This window comes from Mauremys mutica, unplaced genomic scaffold (genome assembly GCF_020497125.1).
Source record: "Mauremys mutica isolate MM-2020 ecotype Southern unplaced genomic scaffold, ASM2049712v1 Super-Scaffold_100301, whole genome shotgun sequence".
NCBI lineage: Eukaryota > Metazoa > Chordata > Testudines > Geoemydidae > Mauremys > Mauremys mutica.
The window spans coordinates 120,090-138,816 of record NW_025423308.1 but is presented as its reverse complement, the minus strand read 5'-3'; the positions used below and the strand labels follow the sequence as shown (position 1 = coordinate 138,816).

The 18,727-nt window shown below is 51.7% G+C and overlaps 2 non-coding genes across 2 annotated transcripts; one reads left to right on the top strand and one right to left on the bottom strand.

Moving 5' to 3' along the window:
• Nucleotides 1-242: 242 nt before the first annotated feature.
• TRNAS-AGA lies at nucleotides 243-324 on the bottom strand. The gene has a single exon. It is a non-coding gene; the product is annotated as a tRNA-Ser (tRNA).
• Nucleotides 325-2,677: 2,353 nt separating this feature from the next.
• TRNAC-GCA lies at nucleotides 2,678-2,749 on the top strand. Its single transcript has one exon. It is a non-coding gene; the product is annotated as a tRNA-Cys (tRNA).
• The last annotated feature ends 15,978 nt before the right edge of the window (nucleotides 2,750-18,727 follow it).

Below are 18,727 nucleotides of genomic sequence, written 5' to 3'. Positions count from 1 at the left end.
CCCATATAGTTAAGGTGACCTAAGCCCTGGTTAGATAGTGCTAAAGAAAAGGAAGAATTGTTCTGTCAATGCAGCTATTACAGGGACGGGAAAACCCCTCCACTCACTGTCTACTCCAAAGTGCTATAGCAGTGCCACAGCAGCATTTTAAGTCTTGACAGAGTGAAAGTAGATCTGGCTCCAGTTTGCACTCTGGATGCTCAGGCACTAAGACTACAATAATAACAACAGCACAGTGCTTGCGTAGTTGGCAGGATTTGAACCTACACGGGGAGACCCCAATGGATTTCTAATCCAGCACCTTAACCACTCGGTCACAACTACTTGCTGTACAGTTGTGTCATTACATGATAATTCTGTTCTCACTGAATTGTCACTTCAAATTGTTTGCCCAGACCAGCTTCCCCAGCACACTCACGGCTGCGCATCAGTGTAAGTGTGTCCTTGGGTGAACAGCAAGAATTCCTGCCCATTTCCCTTCCGGCTGGAGCAGGATGAGAGTGTGTTTGTGTTAATGACATTGCTGTAGATTGTTGTTCATTCCCCACTCTGACAATTCAGACAGTTCCTTTCCCATTCAAATCTCCAGCACATCATTCCAATAGCAGGCGGCAGGATTTCTCTGGGGCACTGAAATTTTTTCAGGGGGCTGGTGCATGAACTTAGCCTTGCATTCCACCCTTGATGTTTCATGGACTAACAACAGCAGCAGAAAGAAAGAAAGAGCGGAGCCAATATCTCCCTGGCAGGGATGCAGGTGCCACGTCCCCTCTATCTGACCATCGCTTTGCAGGAGAGAAGGGTTCACTGGAATCGAATGCCCTGGCTCAGACCAGAGACACAGGGAGGTTTTGCTGTTCACGGATCTGTGCAAAGGAAATTGTGTCTCTGTGTGAAATTGAGGCAGGAAATGAAACACCCAATGCCCTAAGGAATGTGGGTGAAGGGCTCGGGCTGAGCAATGATTTAACAGGGGGTTGTTTCAATTTATTGGCCTGATTAAAACGATGGCTAAAAGCCCCCTGTAACAGGGGCTGCGGGACAGGACAGGCAGTTCTGCGCGGAGTGTTCAGAGCTGCCCCCTATCTGCCCTTTCTCTGCACCGCCTCTGCTCCCAGAATGCACCAGGCCCTGGACTGAACTCTTCCCCTGTGGGCCGAGCTGGTTTTGTTTGCTGTGATCAAGAAAAAGATATTCTAGCACTAGAAAAGGTTCAGAAAAGGGCAACTAAAATGATTAGGGGTTTGGAGAGGGTCCCATACGAGGAAAGATTAAAGAGACTAGGACTCTTCAGCTTGGAAAAGAGAAGACTAAGGGGGGATATGATAGAGGTATATAAAATCATGAGTGATGTTGAGAAAGTGGATAAGGAAAAGTTATTTACTTATTCCCATAATACAAGAACTAGGGGTCACCAAATGAAATTAATAGGCAGCAGGTTTAAAACAAATAAAAGGAAGTTCTTCACGCAGCGCACAGTCAACTTGTGGAACTCCTTACCTGAGGAGGTTGTGAAGGCTAGGACTATAACAATGTTTAAAAGGGGACTGGATAAATTCATGGTGGCTAAGTCCATAAATGGCTATTAGCCAGGATGGGTAAGAATGGTGTCCCTAGCCTCTGTTCGTCAGAGGATGGAGATGGATGGCAGGAGAGAGATCACTTGATCATTGCCTGTTAGGTTCACTCCCTCTGGGGCACCTGGCATTGGCCACTGTCGGTAGAGAGATACTGGGCTAGATGGACCTTTGGTCTGACCCAGTACGGCCTTTCTTATGTTCTTATGATCCTGTTGGCTCAGGTGACAGGCCCCAGCCACCGGCCGAGCCCCACGGCCACGCTGCTGCTGTTACCGCACTAGCCCCTCACACCCCCATTCCCTCACTGAAGCCAGGAGAAGGTTTGCAGGGAGGAGGTGGGAAGGGTTTGACCCCAATATCCCAGAGCTGATTCTCCCCACAAAGGGGTGTGTGCATGTGGTGGGTGCCATGTGCAATGCCCTGTGCCCATGAGGAGGGGACCGGAGCTCTGCCAGCAGGAAGATTTATCCTGCAGGAGCCCTGCCTCCCTCCCCCAGGGGTTCCCCTGGAGCAGAGAAGCTTTGAATCCTCGCTGGAGACTAGAGACGCCCGAGCAGCACGAGCTGCCTGGCAGAGGTTCTGGATCAGGGCCTCACGGGCACATTGGGTTCATTCCCTCAGGGCTGCCCTGCCCAGTGCCAGGGCTGCTCTCACTCCCCAGCACAGAGGGGGCTGCAGGCTCTTTGCCAAGCTGGGTCCCAGCTCAAGGCAGATTTAACACTAGCAGGGGGCCCAGGCATGTGCTGGTGCCGCTCAGGGAGGGAATCTGGGCCAAAGACTGATTAGAAATTGGGTAACACTGAAGTGGGACTAGAAAGACCCTTGTTGGGACGTGGCGGGTAGGTAGCCCCCATTGTGTACCCTGCCCTCGCCGAGAAGTCTCTGGGAGTGTGGGTTCTTCCTGATGGACCACCAACACGTCTCACTGGTCCTGATGTCGGCTGCTCCTTTGTTGATACTGACAAGCTAGTTGTGGGCGTTTCCCACTCACCCCATAGCTCCGGGATGCACAGACAGCAACACTGGTGTGGAAGAAACAAACTCCACTCTCAGGTTTCAAGATCCTTAAGATCACTGACTTGCCAATGTAATTGTTGGGGGGTATAGCTCAGTGGTAGAGTGTTTAACTGCAGATCAAGTGGTCCTTAGTTCAAATCTAAGTGCCCCTTTAAAAGCCTGGTCCTTCAACAAAAAGAATTACATATCCATTGTCATTATGTTCAGGAGCTCCACTGTCTACGGATGAATAGAAACACTCAACATTTTCCTGTGCAAATGCATAAAAACCTAGCAAACATGTCCCTCGGCTGAAATCAGTTCCAATCCTCTAAGTGTCTAGTTTATGTTTTCATCAACTAAACAAAGGCCCATGAAGACACATTTGCAGGTCCTTGGCCTCCATGGGCTACAATGTGCAGAAGAACAAGAACCACGTCCACTTGGGAGGCATGGACTAGTCTGTATTACATTTGGTAAGTAAGTTGCCATTGGGACTGAAAATTCTACTGGGGGTGGACAGGAGCCTGTTGCAAAATTAAAATAACCAAGATTTACCAAACTCCCTGTTACACATTCAATCCTCTCTTTTTTCTATTCTATTAAACTGGGAGAAAGTTACCAGTGACCTAGGGCTGGGGCGGAAGGAGGGTGCAGGTGGTGGGAGGAGCCCAGGGCTGGGACAGCAGGGCGGGTGTGGGTGGGGGAGCACTGGTAGGGGGGAAAGGGGAGAGTCGAGACCTGGGGCAGCACAGGGTGTGGGGGGGGGGAGAGCCCAGGGCTGGCTTGGCAGGGACTTGAGGGTCAGGGGGTAAAGCCCAGGGCTGGGGAGGCAGGGGGGTGCGAGTGGTGGGAGACCCAGAGCTGGGGAGGCAGGGGGTGCAGGTGTGGGGAGGGGAGAACCCAGGGCTCGGGCAGCAGGGGGATGGGAGGGCAGACAAAATTTTTTTTGCTTGGGGAGGCAAAAAACCTAGAGCCGGCCCTGCCTCCACCTACCGTGAGGTAGGTAGGAGCCAGGGGTGGCTCTAGGAATTTCACCGCCCCAAGCATGGCAGCACTCCACGGGGGGCGCTCTGGCAGTCGCCGGTCCCACGGCTCTGGTGGACCTCCTGCAGACGTGCCTGCGGAGGGTCTGCTGGTCCCGCGGCTCCGGTGGAGCATCCGCAGGCACGCCTGCAGGAGGTCCACCGGAGCCGCCTGCCGCCCTCCCACCAACCAGTGGAGCGCCCCATGCGGCATGCCGCCACAAGCATGTGCTTGGCATGTTGGAGCCTGGAGCCGGCCCTGGTAGGAGCGGATCATTACTATCCCTACTTGAAAGAGGGAGAAGCGAAAGCTGAGAAAGGAGAATTGACTTGTCTTAGGTCATACAGCCAGTCAGTGGAAGAGTTGGGAGTAGGACACAAGAGCCCTGATTTTCAAACTAACCATCAGATCTTGAATTTCAGATGTTGAATGACCTGAATAAAGTGCTCTCAGATGAGCTCCAGACCAACAACAGTGCACAGTAATTATTCATCAAGTATTTGAGGAGAACTGCAATGTTAGAGAGAATCATGAACTGCTCAGAGACCATTAATTCAGAGAAGCAGCAAAATTTGTCAAACATATGACTGGTTCTGACTTATTTACTTGGTTTTAAAAGAGAAGAACAAGGACCTGAGTCTCCTCCCTGTCAATAACCCCCTGCTCAGCCAATCAGGGTAGAGACTGAGGACGGGAGGCTGAGGGTTCTCAGCAGAGAGCCCAAAGGATGGCCCAGGTCACTGGTGGGGATCACTGCCCCAGCACTATTTCAGCCCCACATTTTTGGGTGGACCACCCACAGTGGGAGCTGCCGAGCACTCCCCCGCAAAACACACACACACACACACACACACACACCACCGCTCCTGCTGTTGGGAGGGAAACAGGAAAAAGGACAAAGGAAACAAGAGACAAAGAAAAAGGAGGAAGGGAGGGATGGAGGAAAAGGTGAAACAATATGGACAAACCTTAATGTCCCCATTGATTCTATGGGACAAAATCCCAAGTGTGAAATAAAATTCTGCCTCCTTAAGCTCGTGTTTTCCATGCCTAGAATTCAACGGTCATCAGACTGAACAGGTTTCAAACCTTGAGGAGGCTCTTACCTTCTAAACAGGGACGTCTGTTTTCTAGTAAAATCACTAAAAGGGAAGGAGAAAACTCGAAAGAGGTTCCTCCTGGCGCTCACGTCCGTGAACCCGAATACTCTCTCAGTCCTCAAAGAGAGACCTGGAGAAGGAGACTTGCTGAAGCAAAGCCACAGGGTCTCTGAGGTTTCCCTGGCCTCTCGCCCCTGTCCTGCCTGGCTGATGTCAGCATCTCTCTGTGAGGTCACCACATCCCCACCACCTTTGACCAATAGTCTGAGGTCCTGCAAAAGCCTTTGTGATGTCACTGCCACACCCCTCCCTTGCTGTGCTAATGTCCTGCCCCGGCACTTTGGAGGTTTGAGCTACTCCCCGTGGATCACCCCACTCAAGGAGCGTTCGTTCTAGGCAGCAAGCCGGCTAGACAGGAAAACATCAGATGCTGCTCCCAATGCTACACTCAGTTTTTCAGAAATTAGTTAACTTTATGGCCAGAAGAGACCATTAGAGCATCTAATCTGAGCCCCCTGCATATCACAGGCCTCCTGAATAACACAAGAGCTACTTTTGGGGCAAACACATTCCAGAAAGGCATCTAGTCTTCATTAAATGACATCAGGAGATGGTGAATCCACCACTTTCCTTGGTAGCTTGTTCATGTGGTGAATCATCTTCGCTCTTGAATATTTGTGCCTTATTTGTAATATGAATTTGTCTCTTTTCACCTTCCAGCCACTGGGTCTTGTTATGCCTTTCTCTGCTTTAATACCCAATCTTTTCTCTCCATTAAGGCCCTTCTACACCCCCCAGAGCCCAGACCCCACAGCCGGGGCCCCAGACACCCCCACAGCCCCAGCCAGGGTCCTGCCAGATCTTCCCTGGCCCCCAGTCCCCAGAGTCCCTGGCCAGGGGCCCCAGACACCCCCAGAGCCCCACCAGCCCCAGGGAGAGCTGGACACTGGCGAAGGGGAGAGAAAATGGGGCACAAGGGGGGGGGGGACAGGGAACTTCTCAGGGGTTGGGGGAGGGGGGTCACCCTGGGGGCTGCTCGTGGCTCTCTAGAGAGAGAGGGGGCGGGGGGCGGGGGGTCCCCACGGGGGGGGAGCGGTAAATCCGAGGGGATCTCAGCCCCCCCCTTTCTCCCCCCGCTCCTCGGGGGTCACCGGCTCCCTCCCCCCCCTCGCCCCTTTCCCACGGAGGGCCCGGGCCGGGCACGGGGGGTTAATGAAGGTCTCTCTCGCCGCGATCTGCGCATGCCCAGAGCCCCAGCGGCACAAACCCTTCTCCGCCTCCCTCGCTGACGTCACTTCCGCTCCAGGGAGAGTGCGGAACTACATCTCCCAGCCTGCCCCGGGGGCGCGTCCGCCCTCCCCAGCCCAGGTGAGGGAGGGGTCAGCAGCTGGAACTGCGCATGCTCCGTGCGAGCCCCGCTGGGGGCGGGAGAACAAAGCTGCTGCTGCCGCCTCCGTGTGAGCCGGTGAGTGAGAGACCCGGGGCGGGCACGTGACTCTGCCCCGGGGAACCTGGGAGAAGCCTCGGAGCCGCCTCGGCCCCGGGAGCTGCAGCAGGATCCGCCCCGGCCCCGCTGGGATGGGGGGGGTGGGAGAAGCCGGAGTTGCGGGGGGGGGCGGAAGGTCGGTGGGACGCGGGGGGGTCAGAGGGGGGGAGTTAATTGGCTCCTGTCCCTGTTTGCGCCTCTCGCCCCCGGTACAGAGTCTCTCCGGTTCTGCCCCGTTTCTCTCTCGGGGTCTCGCTCGGGCTGTAACATCCGGGGAGATTCGCCCCCCCCCCCCGATCCGCTCTCTCGGCTCCCCTGTTCTCCCCCCCCCCCCCGGTCTCTCCATGAGTCTCCAATGTCCAGTTAAAATCTCTCCCATGGGGGGTCCCCCCCCCGTTTTACCTGCTGCGATTTGTCCTTGTCCGGGTGGGAAATTGTCCCCCTGGGTCAGTCCCCAGCACGTGGCTGCCCCTGTTGGGGGGTGGGGGGGGTGAGATGCCGGTTCTCTGCCGGGGGGGCGGGAGGGGCACGTGTCCCCCGTGGGGGCTGCCCGGACCCCGGTTTCCCAGTCCCAGTTACTGCCCCTAACTACCACCTGCCCATCCCCCACTGCTGCCCCCTTCCCTCATCCAGGGACCTGCCAGCTCCCCCCCCCCCCCTTTGCCGTCTTAAAGCAGCTCCTCACAGGGCTCCCTGCTGCCCATGGGAATGGTGGGGGGAGCCATCACTTTGTGTATATGTATTGGATAGTAATATAAAATCCAGTCCAACAGCCCCCCTTTTCCCTCTAGTTATGTAGCAGTAATATAAAATCCCCTCAGATCTCGACGGTGTTCATAGACTATCAGGATTGGAAGGGACCTCAGGAGGTATCTAGTCCAACCCCCTGCTCAAAGCAAGAACAATCCCCAGATTTTTACCTCAGTTTCCTAAATGGCCCCCTTAAGGATTGAACTCACAATCCCAGGTTTAGCAGGGCAGTGCTCCAACCACTGAGCTATCCCTGCCCCCTCTCATGTTATCAGTTGCGTAGTTTCTGATATGTATTCTCTGCAAATCTAAAAATTATCCTAAGCCCCACTTTTTCTCTAATTGTCTATTTCTAAATGACTATGGCCTGAGATTTTTCCCTGTCTCTTTAATTATAAAATACTAAGAAAATCTCAAATTTACACCTTTTCTCAGATTCCTGAACATGGATATAAAATGTTGGCAAATGTTGCCCATTTTCTCTCTATTCAGTTATCAGATATTGATGTGAAACACTCAGATTTTACGTCGTATCAACACCTGATATAAAATCCTTCTGATTTTCCACTTTCCTCTCTAAACGGATTTAATACCCATCAAACCCAGAGGCCTCCCCCTGTTTGGGGGATCAGTGGTTCCCAGCTGGTAACAGGAGAGTTGGCTGGACCCTTTTCTTTTCTCCAGCTGGCACTGGGTGAGGAGGTCACTCTGAGTGCAGTGTGGGTCCAGAAGTGTCCCAAAGCCCATGACAAATGGCCTCTGGGAGGGGTTGCTTCCCGCAGTGCGAAGATGTAGCTAGTGACAGGGCATGGACCTTTCTTGCCCTTCCATTCTCCTGTTAAAGCAGCACCGCCCAGGGATCCCTCTGCCCGTGTGACTGGCCAGCAGGAGGCAGTGATAACTTTCTATCCACTTAGCAGACACAGTGAGGTAACTGTTGCTGGGGTAGGGGATGGGGTGTCTGTGTGGGGAGATTGCAGCTGGAGCTGAAGGGGCATTGTGGGAGGGGGAGGCCTCTGGGTGACTGGGCAGGGGGTTCTGGAGGTTTGGGGGGGTGGGTTCTGATGTGCCCAGCCCTGAGGCTGTGGGTCCTGGAGGTGGGTAGCACTGGGGACTTGTTGGTGCAGAACAGTGAGGGTGGGCGTTTCTTGGGGAGGCGGGGCAGGGGGCTGGAGGGAGCCTGGTGCTGTGCCAGGGGCTCAGTCATGCCCAATGCACAGAACTGGGTGGGGGAGTGCCAGGCGCTAGGTCGGGATGCCAGACAAGCAGAGGGAGGGGTCCCATTGTAAAGCATCAGAGGGTCCCAGGCAAATGGCCTGGCAGGTCCTGCTGGAGGACAGGTGGTGTCCTAGGCAGGCAGTAGGGGAATCCTGGGCAGGCAGTGAGGGACTGAATTCCCAGTGAGGGGTCCCCTGGGGGGTGGTCCCTGGCTGTTGGGGGCTCTTGGTGGGGGGAACCTTTAGGATTCCCAGCCTGCCAGTGATGGTCTGGTGGGGCTTCTCTGGCCAGTGGGGTGCTGAGGGGTATCTGGAGTTCCTGTTCAGGGATTTGGGGGTTGGGTCCCAGGGAACATCTGGTGGGACTCTGGCTGCGGGGTCTGGGCTCTGGGTACTGGGGGTGTCTGGGGGGCCCTGGATGGAGGCTCTGGGGGCTGCTACTAACCATGCTCCTTCTAGCTCATCAGCTTGTGCCAGAATCCTGACTCCAAGCACATCCCAGCATTCCCCAGCCAGGCCCAGTCACCATGATAACTTTCTATCCACTTATCAAACATCTTGAAAACTCCAGGACCTTCCAGTTCCATTGGGAAAATTTGTGCCCTGAGTCCTTATACTAGATCTTGGGGGAGCGGCAGGTGGGAAGGGGGCTAGAAATGCCACACAATGGTCTCTTCCACAGCATTCTGGACTCATTCATTCTGAAATCTGGTTTCATTGAGACCATTGTTAATCCAGAGTCACTGCATGGAAAGACAAGGAGTGACTCCAGATGGACAGTGGGGCAAATGAGATCAGCAGTTCTCCCTGTGAGGAGGGGCTCTCATTAGCTGCTCTCCCCAGAGAGCTAAAGGAGGGAAGCTGCTCAAACGCTCTGTCCCTCTCTGCCCGGGATATTGGGGTTCAGCTTCCTGGGTCAGACGCTGCAGCCTCCATTGTGATCTGGGAGACCAGGCATGTATTGCAGCATCCCTGGGCAGAACCACTTTCCAGTGATCAAGAAAAGGATCAGACAGAGGAAAAGCTGGTTCTTGACTCCATGTTCCCCCTGCTGGGGTGTGACTGCCGGGGGGTCAGTGTCCGAGGGAATCCCCCACAGTGACTCCTTTGGTTCTGCTCTTTTCTAGCCTTGTGTTCAGAGACTTAGTTATGAGATTGGGGGAGGGAGAAGGAAGGTTAAAAATCTCTCTGTGGGCTTACCCTGGCAGGAGGGGCCAGGTCTACACTGTAATACAGAGATTGAGCATTTTCCCAGGATGGCAGAATCTAGGATGTCTGTCTGCAGGGAAAGGGCCTGGGGGAATCGTCCTGTGACATTAACTAAAGCCTGTTCTGTAACCCCCACAACTGCCCTTCTCACGCTCCCAGGCTGCAGAATGACGTCCGTGTTTCACTCCAGCTCATCCCATCCTGCCATGGGACAGGGGAGAGAAATGGCTGCAGAGGAGCCTGTTCAGGTAGGGATTGTCGGGGGGTAGCTGGTGGGTTCCTGCAGGAGGGAGAGGGACAGCAAATACACCGGAGATGGGAAGATTTGCACAGTCTGGTTTGGAGCCGGGCAGGAAATGCACAAGGTGGGGAAGGGAGGAGGACAGCTTGTGACATTCCTGCTGGGGGGAGTTTAATGAGTGGCCCAGATTCTAGGAACAGACCCATGAGATTAGGAGGTGGAAATACTCCAATTTGTGAAACAGAAAATAACCCTCCTACATAGGGCTAGGAAAACTGACCAGACTCCCAGTGCTGGAGCCTGACCTGACTGACCAGCCGCTGTGAGATATGAAGGGGGCACCCACAAGTGAGGTTTAGTGGAGATTCCCCTCCCTTCATATCCAGCTCCTCACAATGGGGAGGGTGTTGGGCTTCCTACGAGGGAGCTCTCCCTGGTCCCTGCTAGGGGCTCCATCTCCTGTATCGCTCTGTGGCTAGTAGGAGTGTGATGGATCTGCTGGGAGAGAAAAGGGACTCTCTATTCGTCCCCTTAACCTGGTGTTTCCAGGATGCTCTGAGTGGGGTGGAGGTGGGACTCTGACTGTGATCCACCCAGAGCTTGCAGTTGATTGACTTCTCTCCCCCACAAATAGTGGGGCTGTGAGTGAGGCAGCAGGTACTGAGTGTTGGACTCTTGCTCTTTCAGGGGCCAGTGACCTTCAAGGAGGTGGCTGTGTATTTCTCCAGGGAAGAGTGGGCTCTGCTGGACCCTGCTCAGAGAGCCCTCTACAGAGACGTCATGCAGGAGAACTATGAGAATGTGACCTCGCTGGGTAAGGATTCCTGTCCCCTCAGTTCTTGGAAGGGGAAATGAAGAGATACGGTTCACGCCAGCCCCACAATGCCACCTCTGCTCTGTCCTGTCTCTGCATCACCCCAATATGCCAGTGACCCACACACTGCCACAGACCCTGCCCTGCTGCAGTACACAGGAACAATATTGCACAGTGTCAAATATCTCCTGTTTGCATAAGTAAACTTCTTTGAGATATGGCGACCACATCTGAACGCAGTGTTATGCTCCTACAAAGCACACAGGATCTTTATAGCGGAAGGTAAACACGCACACACACACACACACACACACACCCTCTGCCAGAGCAGTTCATAGTTACCAGTCTGTTGTAGCTTGAGTCAATCTAATGGCCAATTACACTGAGCACGAGTGTGGGGCTAGGCTCTTGTCGGTCGCAATCCAATGCTCCGGGAGTGTGGCAAGATGAACCCAAAGTCCCATGGCCAAGCACCCTGGTTCTTATAGGGTTTTTTCCTTTGTGGAACTCTATGGATTTTGCTGTATCAGTTTGTGATCGGTTACTTCTTAACTGGTGTAAACATTCCAGTGCACCTCTGAGAGGGTCAGCCTGTCCTTTGCTCTGATTTAATCAATTGTCCTCAGGGGTGCCAGCCTTTACCTCAGGGTCATCAATCTGCCCTTCGTTATGAATGCACGTTGATGATTCTTTGATGTCCTTTAAGTCTCTTGACTCCTTCTTCCTTTACTCTGGCTATAACAATGGCCTTTACACCTTCTCTTTTCCTGGTGCATACATCCTCATTCACACAAACCCACTGAGAATACAAACAGTAGTATTTCATATCGAGCAAAAAGGCATTGCAAATGAAACCTTGCCTTCAATGTTTCTCTAATCTACTTAACATAGACACAATAGAGAATCCTGTCTCTTATTTACTAAACCTTAAAACAAAGACATGTAGATTTAACTAGAGTGCCTAATTTGTAATACATAGAGGAAACCATAGTAGACAGTGTAACTTATCCTAAAACAAAAGGTAACCTCAATCAGTCAGAAGGATTGTTCTGATCTGTCATTCCTTTCCCCTATTCAAACAGGGTGGCTGACAGGATGAAATCAAATCATACATTAAATTCTCTCAGTACATTATAAAATCCAGCTCCTACAGCCGTATTCGAGATGTGGGCGCACCATAGATTTGTATACAGGCAATATGATATTTTCTGTCTTTTCTATCCCTTGCTTAATGATTCCCAACATTCCATTCGCTGCACATTGAGTGGATGTTTTCAGAGAACTATCCATGACTCCAAGATCTCTCTCTTGAGTGGAAACAGCTAATTTACACCTCATCATTTTGTATGTCTAGTTGGGATTATGTTTTCCAATGGGCTGCACTATGTGCTATCCTGACATCTAGTACTGCTGAGATCCTGCATTCAGTCATATCCCTGCCCTTCCTGTTCCCTTTCTCCACTGAACCCCACCAGCCCATGGTTACTGTCCCCAGCTTCCCCAGGACTCTCTCATTGTCTCTGGACCTCTCCGTCAGCAAGAAGCAGTGGCAGGGAGACTTGCCCTCTCTCTGGAGTCTTGGATTTCTGGGACATGGATTTACTTTCTCTGTGTTTTGGGAGCCTCTTTGAAATTGAGTGTCTGTGACATTAACCACAGTGCAATCTGGAGTGTTGAACAGCTGTGTCCCCTCAGTTCCCCAGGCTGGGGTGACTTTTACACTGATTTACTGTGAGAGCAGCCACTCCTGGGCAGTTATCACACAGTCTCCAGCATGTAACTCGCTCCCAGCTACACAGTATTTAGTGCTGCTAGTCAGCGACTCAGGAGTTACAGTGTAGCACAGGAAAACCCCAGAAAAGTCTCTGTTCCCAGACTTCCCCCAGAATTGTGCATCTTTCCCTGTCCAGCACACTACTGAACAAGGCAAGCTCATATGACGTCTGTCATTTCATCAGTGGAAACTGACATGCACCAGCCTTGTTATCCCATGTAGATGAGTGGACTCACCCCTGCGGCACCCCCTGCTGGTGACTTCTGGGAATTAGCTCATTCCAGCTCCAGCGCACCCTCTGCAGGCTGGTGATCCGCCTGTCCTCTGGCCCCCCATGTCCCTCCCTGGATCTGGTGCCCCTTTTACCTGGGGTGCTGCCCTCTGGCAGTAACCCCTCAGTCTTGGGGTCTCCCCTCCCCAGGGAACTCCCACCCACTATTCCCACCTCGGCTCAGTATAAGGCCAGTCATCGTCTAGCCCCACACCCTGGGGCAGGCTGCAGTATCAGCCACTCATCACTGGTAAGGAGGGTTTGGACCTGCTGCCTTTGCCTACCGCTGGGCTGCCCTCTGCAACCCCCCAGTACCTATTGCCTTCTGCTAGGCCGCGGCCTGGGGCTTTCCAGGCTGGAGCTCCCCAGCTCCTCTGCCTTTCCCCAGCCCTGCTCCACTCAGGTACCCTGTGTCCAGCTCCCTGCAGCCAGGCCCATCTCCCTCTGCAAACAGAGAGAGACTCTATCTGCCCCTGGCTTCTCTGCCTTTATAGGCCAGCTGAGTCTGTTTGGGGCGTGGCCCCAGCTGCAATCACTTCCCCCAAGCAGCCCAGCCTAAAAGCTGCTTTCTCCAGCCACAGCCCCCTCCCAGGGCTGTTTTTAACCCTTCAGAGCAGGAGCGGACGTGCACCCCGCTACATCCCAAATGCAGTTTCCAACACACTTTAATCCAAACACGCTAGTTGGATAAAACAATAAAACAAGATTGTTCATTACCAAAAAAAAAGATTTTAAGTGACTACAGGTAACAAGTCATAAAAGTCAGAATTGTTTACAAAAGAAATGCAGATAAACCACAAATAAATTTGTTAGTCTCTAAGGTGCCACAAGTACTCCTGTTCTTTTTACAAACTAACGTGTAAGTCAGGGGTGGGTAAACTACGGCCCGCAGGCCACATCCGGCCCCTGAGCTCCCGGTCGGGGAGGCTCCCCCGTCCCCTCTCCTCCCCTCCTCTCCCCTGTTGTCCCCTCGCCCCCGCTGTCCCCCTGCAGCCTCAACATGCCGCGCCACCAGCGCTCTGGCCCACCGCTCCTGGGCAGTGCTGCAGTGGTGGGGCTGCGAGCTCCTACTGCTCTGAGTGGCATGGTAAGGGGGCTGGTCTGCGCGCTCCTGAGGGACCCCGTGTCTAGCTGCAGCAGGCCGCGTGGCTGTGGTAAGGGGGCCAGGGCCAGGGGGTTGGATAAGGGGCAGAGAGCCCTGGGGGGCAGTCAGGGGACAGGGAGCAGGGGACGATTGGGCGGGTGGTCAGGGGATGGGGAACTGGGAGGTTGGATAGGCGTAGGAGTCCCGGGGTCTGTCAGGGGGTGGGGGTGTGGATATGGGTTCATATCCAGGACCCCACCCCCTACCCAACCCCGCTGCTACCTGTCCCTTGACGGCCCTGACCTCTATCCACCCCCCTGCCCACTGACAGACCCTTGGGACTCCCACACCGATCCAGCCCCCGTCCTCCCAGAACCTCCGCCCCATCCAACTGTCCCCTGACTGCCCCCTGGGACTCCCTGCCCCTTATCCAACGCCCCCACCTCCTTACCATGCCGCTCAGAGCAGCGTGTCTGGCAGCCACGTGGACCACGCAGAGCCAGACACACTGCCCTGCAGGAGCGCACAGCCCCGCCCCACAGGAGCGCTGCCCGCACGGTGGTGTGGCTGCCGGGGGAGGGGCTAGCCTCCCCAGCCAGGAGCTCAGGCACTGGGCAGGACGGTCCTGTCGGCTGGATGTGGCCCGTGGGCCGTAATTTGCCCATCCCTGATCAAGGGCATAAACCTATTGAGTCAGCAAGACATGCAGGGGTATGTCTGTGTGCTGAGACTTCCGAGGCTTTTCCATGCCCTGTGCTGTGAAGCTTGTGTTTGGGACACAGGAAGTACAAGCCACATGGCAAAAGGAATATAAAGGGCAGCTGCATCATCTCCATTTTGTCTTCAATCCCTCTTCCTACCTCTGGAGCAACTTCTCTACAAATTGAAGCCTGGAATAAAGGACTAAAAGACCCATCGAACTTGTGGATGTGTTCCAGACGGACTTTCAAGCCAGCAGCTCAACAATACTGCTAATAACCTGATATATAGATTTTGGAATGCATCTCACTGCTTTCCCATTTAACAACTTTTTTTGTGTCGTGTCCTGTCTTGTCTTTCCATGCTAAAGGATTGGCTGGCAGTGTGGTCTTTTGGGTAAGATCCAAACCTATAGTGATCTTGTAATGTGGCTGACCTTTTGGGGTCAGAAAAACATTTTGTATATGAGCAGAGTTTTTAAATAACCTCTCACTGTACTGGACCTAGGTGCTGATTGGGAGTTGGAGAACTGGAATGCAATAAAGGGGGCCCTGTGATTTCTTTTTTCAGCTTCTCGATAACCCGTGTGTGGGATCAGAAGCACAGTTTGTGACTGGTCATTGAGTTTAACTTCAGTGTTAACCACCAGTTTTGGGAGCATCTGCTCTCCCTTTTTCATCCTGCCCTGACCCTGGCATTTTCAGTGTGGACTGCCCCAGGCACACCCGTCACACTAAGCACTGAAGTTAAATTAATAGAATGTTTTTTATGACAAAGTTATGAAATCAAGTGACCTCCTTTGTTTTCTTTCATCTGAGCAGGGTTTCCAATTTCCCAACCTGATGTGATCTCCCAGCTGGAACAAGGGGAAGAGCCATGGGTCCCAGACCTCCAGGGTTCAGAGGAAAGAGAGATCCTGAGAGCTCCCTGCACAGGTGAGGAAATATTAAACCAACTCAGAATCTGTAAGTGCCTGAAGGAAACATCTGGGATGCCCTACAATGCCCTTGGAAGGTCTCTCAGTTCAATATTGTCCCTAGCAGGGGTCGTATCCTTAGGGTAAATATAGCTCATGGCTTCCTGTAGACCCTAGCAGACACCAGGAAGTAGCTTCCTCCCTTCCCCCTGTGAATTTGGATGGGATGTGAAGCCTGAATTGATCCCCTCCTCTCTCCTGTTTGGGGAAGAACTTGGGGGAGTTCAGTTCCTGATTTTTATTTGACCTCTCTCCAGTACTTGTATTGGTTTGGCCTTCCCCTTTCCATCCCTGTTTGAGGTTTCTGTCTCTATCACAGCAGGTGACGCAATGGTATGTGAGAAAGAGGAGCAGAATTCTCAGCAGGAAAATGTTGAGCAAGTGGATAAACACAGAGAATTATCGCAAAGATCGAAAAGGAATGTGTCCTGGAGTCATGAGCAGGAAAAATCCCATGACATTCAGCACAGACCAGAAGGAGAGCAGGGAAACCAGCCAGGGGAGAAAGTGGGTAAATGTATTTCCTGTCAGGAAACTAAGAAGGACCTCAAGGAAACCACAACACAACAGGAAATCCTCAGCAGAAAGAGAAAAAATACATGCAGTGAGTTTGGGGAAAACGTATGTGATTACTCCATCCTTATAAAGCATCACAGAATCCACACAGGGAAGAGGCTCTATGAATGCAGTGAGTGCGGGAAAACCTTCAGTCAAAATTCACACCTTATTAGGCATCAGGGAATCCACACAGGGAAGAGACCCTATGAATGCAGTGAGTGTGGGAAAAGCTTCACTAGCAGTTCAAGCCTTTCTAAACATCAGAGAATCCACACAGGGGAGAGGCCCTATGAATGCAGTGACTGTGGGAAAACCTTCAGTTGCAGCTCAATCCTTCTTACCCATCAGAGAATCCACACAGGGGAGAGGCCCTATGAATGCCGTGAGTGTGGAAAATGCTTCACTAGCAGCTCAGGCCTTACTAAACATCAGAGAATCCACACAGGGCAGAGGCCCTATGAATGCAGTGAGTGTGGGAAAACCTTCAATTGCAGCTCAAACCTTCTTACCCATCAGAGAATCCACACAGGGGAGAGGCCCTATGAATGCAGTGACTGTGGGAAAACCTTCAGTTGCAGCTCAATCCTTCTTACCCATCAGAGAATCCACACAGGGGAGAGGCCCTATGAATGCCGTGAGTGTGGAAAATGCTTCACTAGCAGCTCAAACCTTCTTACCCATCAGAGAATCCACACAGGGGAGAGGCCCTATGAATGCCGTGAGTGTGGAAAATGCTTCACTAGCAGCTCAGGCCTTACTAAACATCAGAGAATCCACACAGGGCAGAGGCCCTATGAATGCAGTGAGTGTGGGAAAACCTTCAATTGCAGCTCAAACCTTCTTACCCATCAGAGAATCCACACAGGGGAGAGGCCCTATGAATGCAGTGACTGTGGGAAAACCTTCAGTTGCAGCTCAATCCTTCTTACCCATCAGAGAATCCACACAGGGGAGAGGCCCTATGAATGCCGTGAGTGTGGAAAATGCTTCACTAGCAGCTCAAACCTTCTTACCCATCAGAGAATCCACACAGGGGAGAGGCCCTATGAATGCAGTGAGTGTGGAAAATGCTTCACTAGCAACTCAGGCCTTTATCAACATCAGAGAATCCACACAGGGGAGAGGCCCTATGAATGCCGTGAGTGTGGGAAAACCTTCAATCGCAGCTCAGTCCTTTATCAACATCAGAGAATCCACACAGGGGAGAGGCCCTATGAATGCAGTGAGTGTGGGAAAACCTTTATTACCAGCTCAGACCTTATTAGGCATCAGAGAATCCACACTGGTGCAGACCCTATAAATGCAGTGAGTGCGGGAAAACCTTCTGTGGGCACTTAGCCCATGTTAGTCATCAGAGAATCTGCAAGGGAGATCAACAACATAAACACCTCTAGGGCTATCAATACTTTTTTTTTCTCTAATAATTTTCCTGATTCCCACATAGTAACTTTTAAAGCTGTTTGAACTGTTTGCAGCATGGTTATCCCTCAGTTTGACCAGATGAGGGGCCCATTTTTGCCTTTTTCAGTTTTCCCTATTTTGAGGTGGACCCATTTGTCCTTTCTATCAACTCCATTATCCCATGAGTAATTCGAGTGTGCCCTTCCTATCAGGAACCAGAGAGCATCACATTTATACTATTCTTCCTATTTCAAAGTTATTGTCAGTCACCAGTGATACAGATTGTATCATTGCCAGTTGTTCTCACGTTGCTCTGGGTTGTGCTGAAGAGCAGATATAATGGGAATTTTTCAAATTATAGTTAAATGAAGAGGAGCAGGGGCAGGAAAAAAAGTGTAATTTCAGCCTCTGTGACACTGGAAGGAGATGGGGAGACGCAGAGATTCCCTCCTTCCCCATCACTGCAGAACTGTTACCTTTTGTCTGAGCCATGCAGAGGTTATCATCATCCCATTCTATCCATCAACTTCTCAAAGTGTCCTGTGAGGAAGAGTTCTCAGCTGTCTGTGCTTGGAGATGATGCTTTGACTTCTTTAATCTTATATCAGAGTCACTCTGACTGGAGATGAAAGTGGCAAAGACCTGGAAGGGGAATTCAAATGGATCCCAAACACAGTGTGATCATTGGGAGTTTAAATCCCAGGTTCCATCTATTGGTAAAGCCACTTCTGGCAAGGTGAGTGGTTTTGTCCCCCATTATGGCAATGCTCGGATACTAAAAATTTTGTAAATAACATAACTGGCTATTGAGACAGTGCTGAGTGAAGTATGTTTGAATGGATCAGAGGAGAATGTGATGGGAGAATCTCTTGTCCTGATTCTGAATAATCAGATGTAACCTGCTCTGGAATTTCACTTCACACTTCCATTGCCATGTATTCTGTCTCTCTGTGATGTGGGTTTCTATCTTTCCTGAAGGCTGTTTGGTCACTCAGTTGGATATTAGTTCAGTTTGATAGGACGTAGCTCAGATTTATTGGAGAATTTAAGACAAATGACTATTTGCTAAAGTCATCATTTCTCACTTCAGCTTTGCTTTTTCCCCATCCCTGCATGATGTCATGGAGAAGGTTGAGGTGCAGTTCTGTCAGCATTAGAGAACTCTCCAATTTACTGGACAGGCTAACAAAGAAACAGCAGTGATTTAAAATCTCTACTCAGAAATGGTGAACAATAGCGAAACCCCAGCTAACTGAAGGAAGTGCATATGATCACTGTGTAGTTCAATTGTTTAAGTCAATATTGTCCCAGATGATCTGGGGAGAAAATTCCATGGTAAGTGATTTTTGAACTAGGCACAATGCCCATGTAGTTGATTCCAAAGCCTTTGTAACCCAGGCCCTACAGAAGATCTTTCCTAGCTAATCTTATTGTATCGGAGATGCTGCCCTTCATGATGCAGATGTTGAGGAAATAGAAGTGGAGTTTTGTTGAATTTATCCTTTGTAGGTGCTAAAAATGTATATCGAATCAAATCAGTTTTGG